A 12,165-nucleotide genomic window follows, 5' to 3' on the forward strand; every position below is an offset into this window, starting at 1 on the left:
GGTACCGCTGAATCAGAGGTAGCAAGATGAGATCAGAGAATCATGTAGATTGGAGGGGGCCTCCGGAGGTCACCTGGTCCATCCTGCTGCCCAAATCGGGTCCCATTGGGTCAGGTTGCTCAGGGCCGTGCGCAGGACAGTTTTAAGTATCTCCAAGCATGGAGGTCCAGCAGACCCTTTGGGCTCCTGTTCCAGTGTTTCACCTCCCTGACAATAAAAAGACTTTTTTCCCTGTATAGAGCTGGAATTTCCCATGTTGCAGCTCTGGCCAATGCCTCCCCTTCCTCCCCTCGCTCTCTGTGCGCACCTTTGAGGACAGTCCAGTCTGTGTCCCCTCCCATCAGACAGTTGCAGAGAGTGGGTAGGTGAGAGTGGGTAGTAAGAGGGTAGGTGCCCCTGTAGCCCTCTCTTTTCAGGTCTGAGCAAGCACAGTGCTCAGCCTCTCCTCCTACGCTCCAGCCCCACAGCTCGCTCTGGTGGCTCGACATGGGTCTGGCACTGGGCAGCCAGCGCTGCTCCAGGCAGTGTGTCTACAGGATGAATTCTCTTTTGCCTGTGCTGCATCCTAGATGTACTCCAGAGACTGGCTCCTATTTTCATATCAACTGGCCGTAAGCTCTCCCTTTTTTCTACCTTTTTGTGCAACATCTCCAAAAAAGTAACATTTTCACATAGCTGCATATAGTATGATGTCACACCAAATTCTATGTATGGTAATAGAAAAGAAAAAAGCAATTGTTATTTCTTAGCTCAGTTGTTTTTACCTCTTGCAATGTCCATTCTTACAACTATCCTCATCCAGCAAGTCTTGATCCTGACTTCTTGAAGAACTTAAAAAGTGTTGTCTAGTATAAAATAAAATATTCTGCAGTCAAATGCAAATATCCAACCCAAAAAGGTGGATGCTACTCCAGATCCAGGATCTGGGTGTAAATCATATTCTGTTAGTGACTGAAGTGGAAAAATGGTGCTTAAACAGTGTCTTCTGCTGCTTCTCTTTTTTTTTTTTTAGATTAGGTTGCCCCTTGTATTTCAAGAGCCTTTATACAGATACTGTATACTCTCGCAGAAAATCCAAACACAGTTTAGCAGGGCAAAGCACAGTTGGAGACTGGCTCAGTGCCCAGAGTCTACTTTTAACCTCTGCAAAGGCCCTTTTCTTTCTCAGCAGTGCTGAATGTAGTGTAGATATCCAACATTTTCTAGCCAGGGAAGAGAAAAAGAAAATTTCAGGATAGAATTTCTGAATCTTAGTGAATCACGTTACAAGTATTGGCCTGAAAGAAGGCATCAGTTTGTAAAGATCCTAAGAAACAGGATGTCCTTCTAGACCCTTCACCAGCTTCATTGCCCTTCTCTGGACATGTGCCAGCACCTCAATGTCTCTCTTGTAGTGAGGGGCCCAAAACTGAACACAGTATTCGAGGTGCGGCCTCACCAGTGCCGATTACAGGGGGACAATCACTTCCCTACTCCTGCTGGCCACACTATTTTTGATACAAGCCAGGATGCTGTTGGCCTTCTTGGCCACCTGGGCACACTGCTGGCTCATATTCAGCTGGCTGTTGACCAACACCCCCAGGTCCTTTTCCACCGGGCAGCTTTCCAGCCACTCTTCCCCAAGCCTGTAGCATTGCGTGGGGTTTTTGTGACCCAAGTGCAGGACCCGGCACTTGGCCTTGTTAACTCTCATTCAGTTGGCTTTGGCCCATCGATCCAGCCTCTCCAGATCCCTCTGTGGAGCCTTCTTACCCTCCAGCAGATCAACGCTCCTGCACAACTTGGTGTCATCTGCAAACTTACTGAGGGTGCACTCGATCCCTTCATCCAGATCATTGATAAAGATATTAAACAGAACTGGCCCCAACACAGAGCCCTGGGGAACACCACTTGTGACCGGCCGCCAACTGGATTTAACTCCATTCACCACCACTCTTTGGGCCCAGCCATCCAGCCAGTTCTTTACCCAGCGAAGAGTACACCCGTCCAAGCCATGAGCCGCCAGCTTCTCCAGGAGAATGCTGTGGGAGACAGTACTTGGCAAATGGGCCAGACAGCCCCATCCGTCCCACTGCAGTGTCTCTGATAGCAGCCAGTAGGAGCAGATGCTTAGGAAAAGAACATTATAAACAGGGAACATGGAGGGTAATTCTTTTCTTAGTATAGCCTTCCTTACTCCAGCATTAGCCAGTAGTTTCCTGAGCTTGCAGTTGAATTCAGACTATTGTAATTGATAGTTATCACAGTATGTAATGTCCATATATCTGTATAATACATTTTTAACCTCTGTAAGACTGTGCAGAGTCAACTATCTTAAGTGTATGGGAAGACACAGATTTGGTCTCTGCTTTTTGCCTTCGTTTCTAGATGCTGTATGCTTGCTTGGAAGCACCAATGGTGGACTCCTAGGAGAGTTAGCATGGGTTTAGATCATATGATTTCAGAACTTATGCATATTGTAAACATCCAGGTTAATGAGCTGAGAGCTACAGCAACTGATGAATTCTCATGTGATTTTTTTAAGATATCCATTACCTCTCAGCTGAAAATTCACATGCAGTTGTTCTGTGTATATATTCTAAAAGCATTATGGTTTTCAGAGTACATAATACTCTGAAAACTGAGTGAACCTACTGAATCAGTAGGTTTCAACTTTTTTTTGATGTGCTGACCATTAAATGTTGTCTAATATATGTTTTAATTCTATATGGCTAATTTAGACTTTGGACAATACGTTTTCTTCTTACAGGTATTTTTGAAAATTCCTCTGGAATAATCCACAGATTCTTCAAGGAACTATTGACTATAGGTTAAAACAAATAGTATGTCAAGAGACTGACAACTTGATTTTATGTTGTTATTTCTCACTGACTGAAAAAAATTGGATCTGTCTCCCTCCCTAAAATAGAGTAATGCCAAAATACCAACACAATATTGATCCATTCTTGATGAGCTGTTCCTCATAGCATGATGCTCCTTTTTGAACTTGACATAATGTACATCCCTTTACAAGGTACATGAATAAAGCATTAGAAAGGTAGAGTTTGTAACCTAGTTAGGAGTTATGTGCATGATCTCTTCTCCTTGGTTGACCTGAGGAAACAAAAAGTAGAGCGAGGGATATCTTTACATACGACAAACCTTGTCTTAATTTTTGGTTTGGTTTCTTTTAATGAAAGGGCCATTTATGAGTGTGTGCTCTTTTGATTTTGGACTGAACATAAAACAGCTAGACATCAGAAAACTTAATATGCACAGTGAAATTTAATTAGGTAACTGCATAAAAATCAAAGGGATTTTTTTGTAGAGAGGAAGCAAGAATCCTCTTTTGGTACTAGAGCACATATGTAGCTGAGTCCTATTTTCATCTCCTCCTCTTCACCAAGAGGTGTTAGTGACAGATATGTATGATCTGCTGCCAAGGGTGATGGACCACCGAGGGATATTAGGAGGAATGGACTATATTCCTTACATCTTGCATGGTGCCTTCTCCATGCAGCAAAGGTGCATAGGTCCAATTTTTCAAAAGGTAGCCTTTAACTTTGTACGTTCCAGTTTGAATTACTACACTTGGTTTTCAGAGATACCAAGCACCTACTTCTTCATGATCACTTGTGGATGCTAAGTACCTCTTGAAAGGATACACAAAGTCTCTGAATTTAGGCTTAATTAACCTTTTCCATGAAAAATATAGGCCTAACCTTTTCAGTACCTGAATTCACCTTTTGTATAAAACAAAAATGTATCTGTTTATAAAAATGTTTTAATATCTATATTATATACAGTAACTGTTGGGAAAGGTAATATGCTTCAGATGTGCTCCAGTTACACTGCTCCAGCTACACTGTTTCAAGAACTGTTTTTCTTTTGTGGTAGATTAAGCAAAATTGAGTACAATTAGATGTGCTGAAACATCTATTCAACATTAACTCTCAGAATGAGACACTACCTGCAATTTTTTGTTTATCATAATGATTGCAAGACCTTTTTTTTAAAAAACAAAACCAAAACAACTATGCAAGCGGAGAACTGGAGGATTCTGTTGGAGAAAACACCAGGTACACTTTTTGAGTGAGATGACCAAGTGACACATCCAGATGTGAGTATTTCATATAAACCATCAAACCTTGTAAGTCACCTTTTGCTGGCAGTGCCAAAGCCAGCAGCGTTTCCCCATGATTCATGCAGGCAAAGGTCAGTGATGACTTGAATTTCATGCTCTTAAAAATTTCCATTTAGCTTTCATGGCTCTGTAACTGTCTTGGGTTGGTTGGGGGTTTTTTGTTTCCCTCTATTATGGTAATTGTTGCAAAAAACCAGTGAGATGAATATTTTTACAAAGAAAGATGGTTGGGAGGTGTTTAACACAATTTCCAATTTTTGTTTTCAATCACGGGAAACATGTTGTAAACAAGCTGTTATATGTTACACAACTTGTGGTTCCAGCCACCCGCTGTACATGCACTGTGCGCTCCTCAGCGAAGCACGGGCTGCGGCTTTGAGCTCCCTCTCTGTTCATTTATAGGTTGGCCAGCTTGGGCACACAGCATTCCTCTCTGTGCGTCTGCACGCATCAGTGTGTAGCATCCTGATTAAGATTTGTTGTCATCCAGGTAGTTCAAATAAAGTTGCGTGTGTGGTTTTCACTTTTCCTGTTGTGGTATTTCTGTGGTTTTACTGTTCGGGGTCAAGACTTCACTGAAGCTGGATGAAGGCAAAAAGCAGAACAGCTATGGAAAGTGTATTTAGGTATAAATATTTTAGCTTTTCGTGAAGAAGGCAGACTGCAAACACTAAGATGCTTTCAGTTGGTATGATGTTATCTAAGAAAATACTTGAAACTTGTTTTATAATAATTTTGTTCCATTTTTCTTTTGCTTCAGTTTTCATTAGCAAGGCGAAACACTCCTTTTATTTGCTTTAATTATTCTTCTTTAAGATTCAGATGTCTGAGTCTAAACTGAGATAAGTTTTGGCAATTCTGTGGTTGTGGATATCTAAGTAAAAGCCAGGTTCTAGCTCAGTAAACAAACTGCCTGGTTTCCAGCAAGCAAAAGTGGGAAGAATCGGGTACACTCCCTGAATCCTCACCACAGTGCCTGTACGCTTACCCCAGGTGCGGGGCTCACCATGCTCTTCAGTTAAGAGCTGCTGAAGAAGATACATCCTTAGCAATGCCTTTAGAGAATTTGTTACGAGCTACATCCCTCTGGTGATAGTATCCAGGGCCAGATGTCTCTTGCATTCTTCAGATGTATCTCAAATAAGTAATCCACATGTTGGGCTGGCCCCTTGTCCCTTTTAAAATCCTCACCGGGGTCTTGCTTGCGTGGCAGACAAGTTGGCCATTCCTTCCTTTGAGATTTTGAAATTTCAAATATGCAATATCAGTCGCAATACTCAGTGATCTGGGCCTCACAGTGTTTTTACTCGTAGCATAGTGCTTTTTATTGTAAGGATGCTGAACTGACAAGCAGCCAACTAAAGGGACCACTGGTGGGACAAAGTGGAGTTTTCTGGCCCCACTGATTGGAAGTGTATTTGACCTCAGAAGCATCAGGTACCTTTAGAGATAAGGCTGACCCACAGAAAGAAGTAGGGATGCTAGCCAGAAAGAGAAGAAAATCTTTATTTTCATATGTTACTCTTGCATTTCAGTGAGTCTTAGTCCTAAAGGTATCAACCCCATATACAAAGATATATGTTATTTAATGAGTTCTAAACATGGCGCGTTACTAGAACGTCCTGGTGCTACAGATGGAAGGAGAGCTTCAGTTCTACCAGCACCCACCCTGGATGTGGATTTCCTTAAGTCAGTCAGTCTTGAAAAGAAGCATCACTCCTTCCTGAACAGTTTGCATATCCTTTTGCTTGCCAAATGGTTAAAAAAAAAATCTCAAAATGGTAGAAATGTTTAGAATTTATTTAGCTACAAAATTAATTTTGAGATCCCCAGATCTCCTTATAGTGGTAGTTAATGTTTTTCGCTTGACCTTGATTTCACCAGCAGACAAGAGAGACTGTTTAAATTAGGATAACAAGCAATAGCAGTATGCCAGCTGCCCGGCCATTGTGGAGTGTTTTTTTCTAGGCATTCCTAAACGATTTTTATGAGATAAATTTGAATGAGGCTTTGGGATTTTATAGAGAAAAAAAACTGTAGAGAAATGTATGTTCAGAGGAGAATGTGATATTTCACACTCGTATAATTGGTTGATTTGAAAAATATTGAAGAAATTAATGTTTATTACAATCTGACTCTAGTCCAGAGTTTTTTGTCTTGGTTTGGGTGCTTCCTGTCTAGGTGTTAGGCGTTTTCTGCCCTTACAAAGGAGGTTAAATCTTCCAGCTGAAGATAAAACTGGCTTGTGTACATGGCTCAGTGTTATAGATTTTTGTGATTTTGAGAAGTCCGACATCAGCTTTCCTTGTGCTGTTTTAGATCTGAGATGTTTGAAAGTATTTTGTCTTTTTTATTCCTCTTTCTTTTTTCTTCCTCTTTTTTTTTTTTTTTTTTTTTTTAAAGAGAATTGGAAAGATAAGGACAGTTCTTTTAATGATTCGCGTTGAGGCCAGAATTCAACTACATCCCATGCACCTGTCTAGTAAGAGCCAGCGACCGATCAGTTCTTTGCACAGATCTCAGCTACTGTGTCTTTGGCACTGTATCAGCATATCTATTATTGATTTTTAAGAGAAGTACTGTGGGACCACTTATTGTTCCTAAAAGAAAATATTGTGGAGACCAGTCTTTCCTGTTGAGGTGATACGTATCTGCTAGCCCTGGTCTTGTTAAGTTACTTAAAGGGAAAAAAAATCTAAAAAAGGGTGGCAATGAGAAATAAATGGCGTGGTAACTGTGCACAGCTGACAGCGGGCACCGTGGCAGCCATGCTGAGGGGGGTGCCCCATTGTACCCTGCCTGCAGGGAGCAGGTCTGTGCATCACCAGAAAGAAGCACTGAGCTCTCAATAGTTGTACACGCTAGCAAACATTTTCAAACTCTACTGTGCGTCCAATGTAAAACCATGTGGCAACATGCCTAGCTGTATTTTCATCTGAATTGTACATCTGCAAGAGAAATTAAATCCTGGACCTCCAAGTCCAGGAAGAAATCCAAGAAAGAATTAAGAAGCACCAAAGAATCAACTATATGTTCTGTTGCCTTCTGGGAGGCCAGGCATTTGGTAGTGGTTTACTCACAAGTACATGGGCTCTTCCAAGCCAAGGCTGGCCACATATTGTACTACAAATTCCCCAGAAGGTGTGGGACAAGCACAGCTGTTTCTTTATTGCCTTCCTTCTGCTTTGTGGAGAAGACAAGCGCACGTTATTTGGTGGTGGCCTTTCTGGGTTGCTCTGCGTTGGGGCTGAGCTGGACAGGTAGATAGGTGGGTGAACCAAAAGTTTGTGACAGAGATCTGGCATAGTGCATGCAGAAGGGATGAGGCTTTCTAAAGATGTTAGAATTATACCTGTGGGAGCAATTAGAACTTGAGAAATATTCATATGACACCTCTTTTCTAAAACAGTACAATTAATTGGGAAAGGAGGATTTGGTGCCTTTGGCTGTCCCAACAAGTCCTTGCTCATGTTTTCTACTGAGATTTACTGTATATTCTACATTTTTTCTACTTTTTCTTGCAGATGTGTGTTTATGTTTAAAAATATTCACTGCAGTGTACCTGGTCCCTCTCAACTGCGTTAAGGGTATTGTGTTGATTAAGAAGTTGGTCTGAAATGTGTCACTGAAGGGCACTATGTCTCTACTAAGTGCTAGTGGAGATCTGTTACTAGAACAGTTCATTTACTTAAAACAGTGCAATTAATGTATGGTTCTGCCTTGGGTTGTTCATCCTGCACCTACAAAATCCAGTGCCGCCTGCCTGAGGATTTGCTTTTCTGCTGGTGGAGGCACCTGAGCCCTCACAGATGGTTGCCCGCCGTTATGCTTCATGGTTGGTCCGATCTACATATGAGATGCGTAGACTGGAGAATATTGTGCTGTCATGTAGAAGAAATTACATAGTACTTGGTCTGACTCCATATTACTCTATCAGCCTCATCCATTAACAGTTTTGTCACTGCACACTCCTTTTGTGGATGCTAAATGGAGTTGTTGCTGTTTTGTTTCATAGCATGAACGTTGAAACCAGTCGTGCTTAAAAGCTCCTCAGAACGTTAATCTGCTTGGGTTGTGTTTGTGTATTGTCCTCGGTCGTTGCTGTCCCGGGTCCAGATCCAAGCTCAGTGAAGCCTATATGGTGTGTCCCTTCCTAGTGATCTCACGGTTTAATGCATACGCTCTCAAGAAGCACTTGAGACCTGGAGCAGTATGCTTATTGAGGAACCAGAGGATTATGGCAACCCACTGTACGAGTGCTACTCCAGTATTAATAATTGAACTTTTTATGACCGTGACCTCTTTCTAGCACTTAGAAGGTGCAGTAGGCTACACATTTTTTAAATAGTATACACTGCTGTTCACTAAACAAGAACATATTCCACTATATAGTTCACACTAACAGTCACATCAGAAATGTGTTGATCCCTGTTGCTGTCTGAATAACGATCTAAAATAAGCATTATATATTTTGAGGAAATGATAGAAACTTTTCTAGTCTTGCCAAAATTTTGAAAGTATTTATTTTTGTGTATAGCTACTACCTCATGAATAGTTTTCAAGTCCATTTGAATTACTAGTACTGGAGTAAACCGTATATCTGTGAGTTTTTATGTCTATATACTTGTGCCATTAAAAAAATAAAGGTGTATACGTGTTGATATGGGAAGAAGGAAACTTTTTGGTGCGTGCTCTTACATAGTGTCTGTGTTTTGGAGCTCTCTTAAAAAAACACTGTGCTGGAGAGTCTTCCTCAGCTTGGCATTTCTACCCTTCAGCTGCGTGTCACCGGCCTCATCGCAGGGTTAGGAAAACTGCTGCTTCTCTTACTGCACATAAAAGTGTGCAGAGAAAGGCTGCGTCCTGCAGCAGAGCCGTTTTCCTCCCAAATGAATACACTTGATTTATTTTTCCCTTAACTATTGTGTATACGAATACTTAATTACAGGAATATAATCTCGAAATTTTAAAATTATGTGCTTTTCTGTCAGCTTATTGTATTGCAAAGGTATTTACAAATATTTTTAGCAGGTGACACAAAATACAAAGGTTTGGATTTTTTTCTGCATGGATTTTAATAACTGATTTAAATCCCCACAAAGTACCTAATAATTTTGGAGCGAAAAAGGAGAAGCTATTGCATATGAAATGAAACATGTATAGATTGGCTAGATAGGAGTAATGTTTTGTAAATACACTACTGCCATAGTTTAAAAAAGCATTGTCTAAAGTGCTTTAGGAAAGGGGAAGAGGCTAATAACAAAAAATAGCAAAATTCACACTTTTTTTAGTAATTTTGTGCCACCAGTTGAACATTATAGTTCTTCCACAAATAATCACTTCAAATAGGTGTTGAAAAGTAAATGACTAATTCCTAATAGACATATAACAATTTAGTCGTAGTTTTTTGTCGCAGTTGTTGTTAGTTTGGAAAATATCCTGTCAGCTCTCCTAGTTCCCAGCAGGGAGGGGTGGGGGGTGGGGTTTAAGCACACAAACTTTTTGCTCTTCGACCTTAACTCTGAATATGGGAGCTCACTTAAAAACAGATCATCACTGTAGATTCCATATTTTCATGTCAAAATCAACTAGCAGCTGCCCTGAAATAACACTAATATTTACATGTTGATATTTTTCCTCAGTTACTTGCAAAGCAGCTAACACTGATTCCACGCCCTGCTAAAGCTGTATCGTGGAAATAGAGTGGTTTGGGTTTTTTTTTTTTACAGTATTTTCTCTCTTCTTCATCTGGAAATACCCAAAACCAAAACAAAAGGGATTGTTTATCTATAACAAGAACTTAAAATGCAGAATTTTGTGTTGTCCTTCGTCAGTGAATTAAAAATTTCATTTTGAAATTTTGCATTTATACATTGATCCACAGCATGGCTGCATCTCGTCTCGCACCTCGGATACTGCAGCATATGTGAGCTTGTGTTCTGAGGCTTCCCAAATGACTTTTTAATTAGTTGTTATTATTACACAGCTTGTAGTTTTCCAGTGCGCAGCCATGTTGATTTCATCACTTATCTGGTCTTTCATGTGAAATAGTCCTGGTTGCTCTTGTGGCTGCCTTGTGTTTCTTTCCCTCCCTTCTCATGGCGTGGACCAGCCTTGGCGTCTGGTTTCCACGACCTCCAACATCACAGCAGCACTGACATGTACGCGCCTGCCGTATTACTGCTCTGTTGTGGTTTTTCTAATGCCTTTTTTCATGTTTCATTTTCTTCTTTTTTTTCAGAATCCCCTGGAGCGTTACATTCCCCTGTTCAGAGCGTGGACAAGACTTTGGCATTGCGCTTTTACAGGTACCTTTTTGAATTAAAATGCACATTTTTTTCCCAGGGTTTGATAAAAGGAGGGCAATTCCAGAAGGACTTTACCATGTCCTCTTCTGCTGTCCTGGGAGGTATGTTCTGGTAATGAATTTCTCTTCCTTGACCTTTACTAATCAATTGGGTTGGCACATTCATTAGTTGCAAATATATACTTCAGTACCGTTTAAGAAAGGTTGAGGCTTGCTTTTGCTGGCCCCAGTCACACAGCGATGTATGTGTCAACGTGGCAGAATCCTTTTTGGAAATAGTCCAGTACTTCCAGGCTTTTTCCCATCCTTTATTCCCAACCTGTACTTCAGTTACATTCTTTCCATTCAGTAGATTGCATTAAGTTTTTATAATGGAGACCTTCAGTGCAAGTGAGCGCTTCTAGCCTTAGTCCTCCGGAGCTTCTGTTATTTATCTCGTTATTACTAACGCACTCGAAACCAGAAGAAAGCTTAAACATCTCTGAGCCCATCCACAACACTCTGAGCCTGATTTCAAGGTCTGAGCAGGAGATGAGGATTAAAGTTTAAAATCTTCTATTCATCGTTAAAGCTCCTAAACAAAAGGGGGAAATCCAGTGTCAGGAATAATGAAAAGAATGTCATATATCAAGTAGTTTCATCCTTGGTAAGTACAAGGAAACCAGCTGAAACACAAGAGGGCAGGAGGGGACAGGAGCTGTACGTGTGGCGCTTTGTACCAACAGTTGTACAATTCTTGAAAGACTAGTAGGGCTCTTCTGGTATTGTGCTGTAGCAAAGAAAAAATCAGTAATCAATGTCTGATGCATCATGTATCAGATCAGCAACACGCTTCACTAATATTTAGTTTTAATTCTGCTCAGTAGAAGGTGTTTCATGTTCATCTCAGTAGAAGGTGTTTCATGTTCATCTGTTTCTAGTCACCATATTTGGCTCCAGAACATAAATTTGCATCGTGTGGTGTCTTAAATTAACAATTATTGCTGCTGTTTTATTTCAAGACAAAAATGTTAAGTCTTGAGAGTATGCATGGCTAATTTAAGGGTAAAAATCTGTTCCCAGAATGTAGAAATCATCTCAGAAGCCGTTTCTGTCAGCTGAGGAAATTGGGAGCTTGAAATTCCAGATACATTGTAGTATGAAATTAAAGGCAGCAAAACTGTCTTGGCTGTGCCAAGGACTGACATCAGGAACATTCAAAGCCTTGTAAGTGATCTGTGTTAGTTTTTGTGGTCACAAGTTAACCTACACTAATTTCACAGTCACATTTCATATTTTTACCTTCCTGATGTCACGCTGTATGGGTTTTATTTCTGCCTTCTTAAAAAGGGAAGTCAGTGTTTGGTGTTCGTACAGATGCTCCAGGAGGTCTGTAGTTTTGCTGGAGATATATTGCTCGTTTCACAAACAGAAAAGATTGGGTCCGTGATTTATGATGAAAGCAGCATTTGGTCCTGGCTGCAGTGACACAGCCAGCCTTCCTTCCTTCGTTATTAGCTTTTAGAGAATGTCTTGAAACCAGTCCAGATCAGTGATGAGCTGGTGCTAGTGAGTGAGGGACATCTTCACTGGAGGGACTTGGTTCGCCAACAGTGACAGGGACGGTGTGCTGGCAGGGCAGCTGGCCGGGAGAGGTTACCTTTACGCAGCAGGCACGGACGGATGAAAAAACAGACACCACGTGTCCTCACTTGAGGCTCGGCACCTTGTTTGCTGCATCTCATGATTTGTCTGG

The 12,165-nt window shown here is 41.1% G+C and overlaps 1 protein-coding gene across 3 annotated transcripts in view; it reads left to right on the top strand.

Annotated features, from left to right (window-relative positions):
- The window catches only part of FAM110B (family with sequence similarity 110 member B), a 123,429-nt gene that overhangs the window by 94,286 nt on the left and 16,978 nt on the right, over positions 1-12,165 (top strand). For all 3 annotated transcript variants that reach the window (XM_075494698.1, XM_075494701.1, XM_075494699.1), the window contains one exon: positions 10,365-10,431. The gene's annotated coding sequence lies outside the window, so the exon portion shown is untranslated. The remainder of the gene's footprint in view (positions 1-10,364; positions 10,432-12,165) is intronic.

Source organism: Mycteria americana, chromosome 2, assembly GCF_035582795.1.
Source record: "Mycteria americana isolate JAX WOST 10 ecotype Jacksonville Zoo and Gardens chromosome 2, USCA_MyAme_1.0, whole genome shotgun sequence".
Taxonomy (NCBI): Eukaryota; Metazoa; Chordata; class Aves; order Ciconiiformes; family Ciconiidae; genus Mycteria; species Mycteria americana.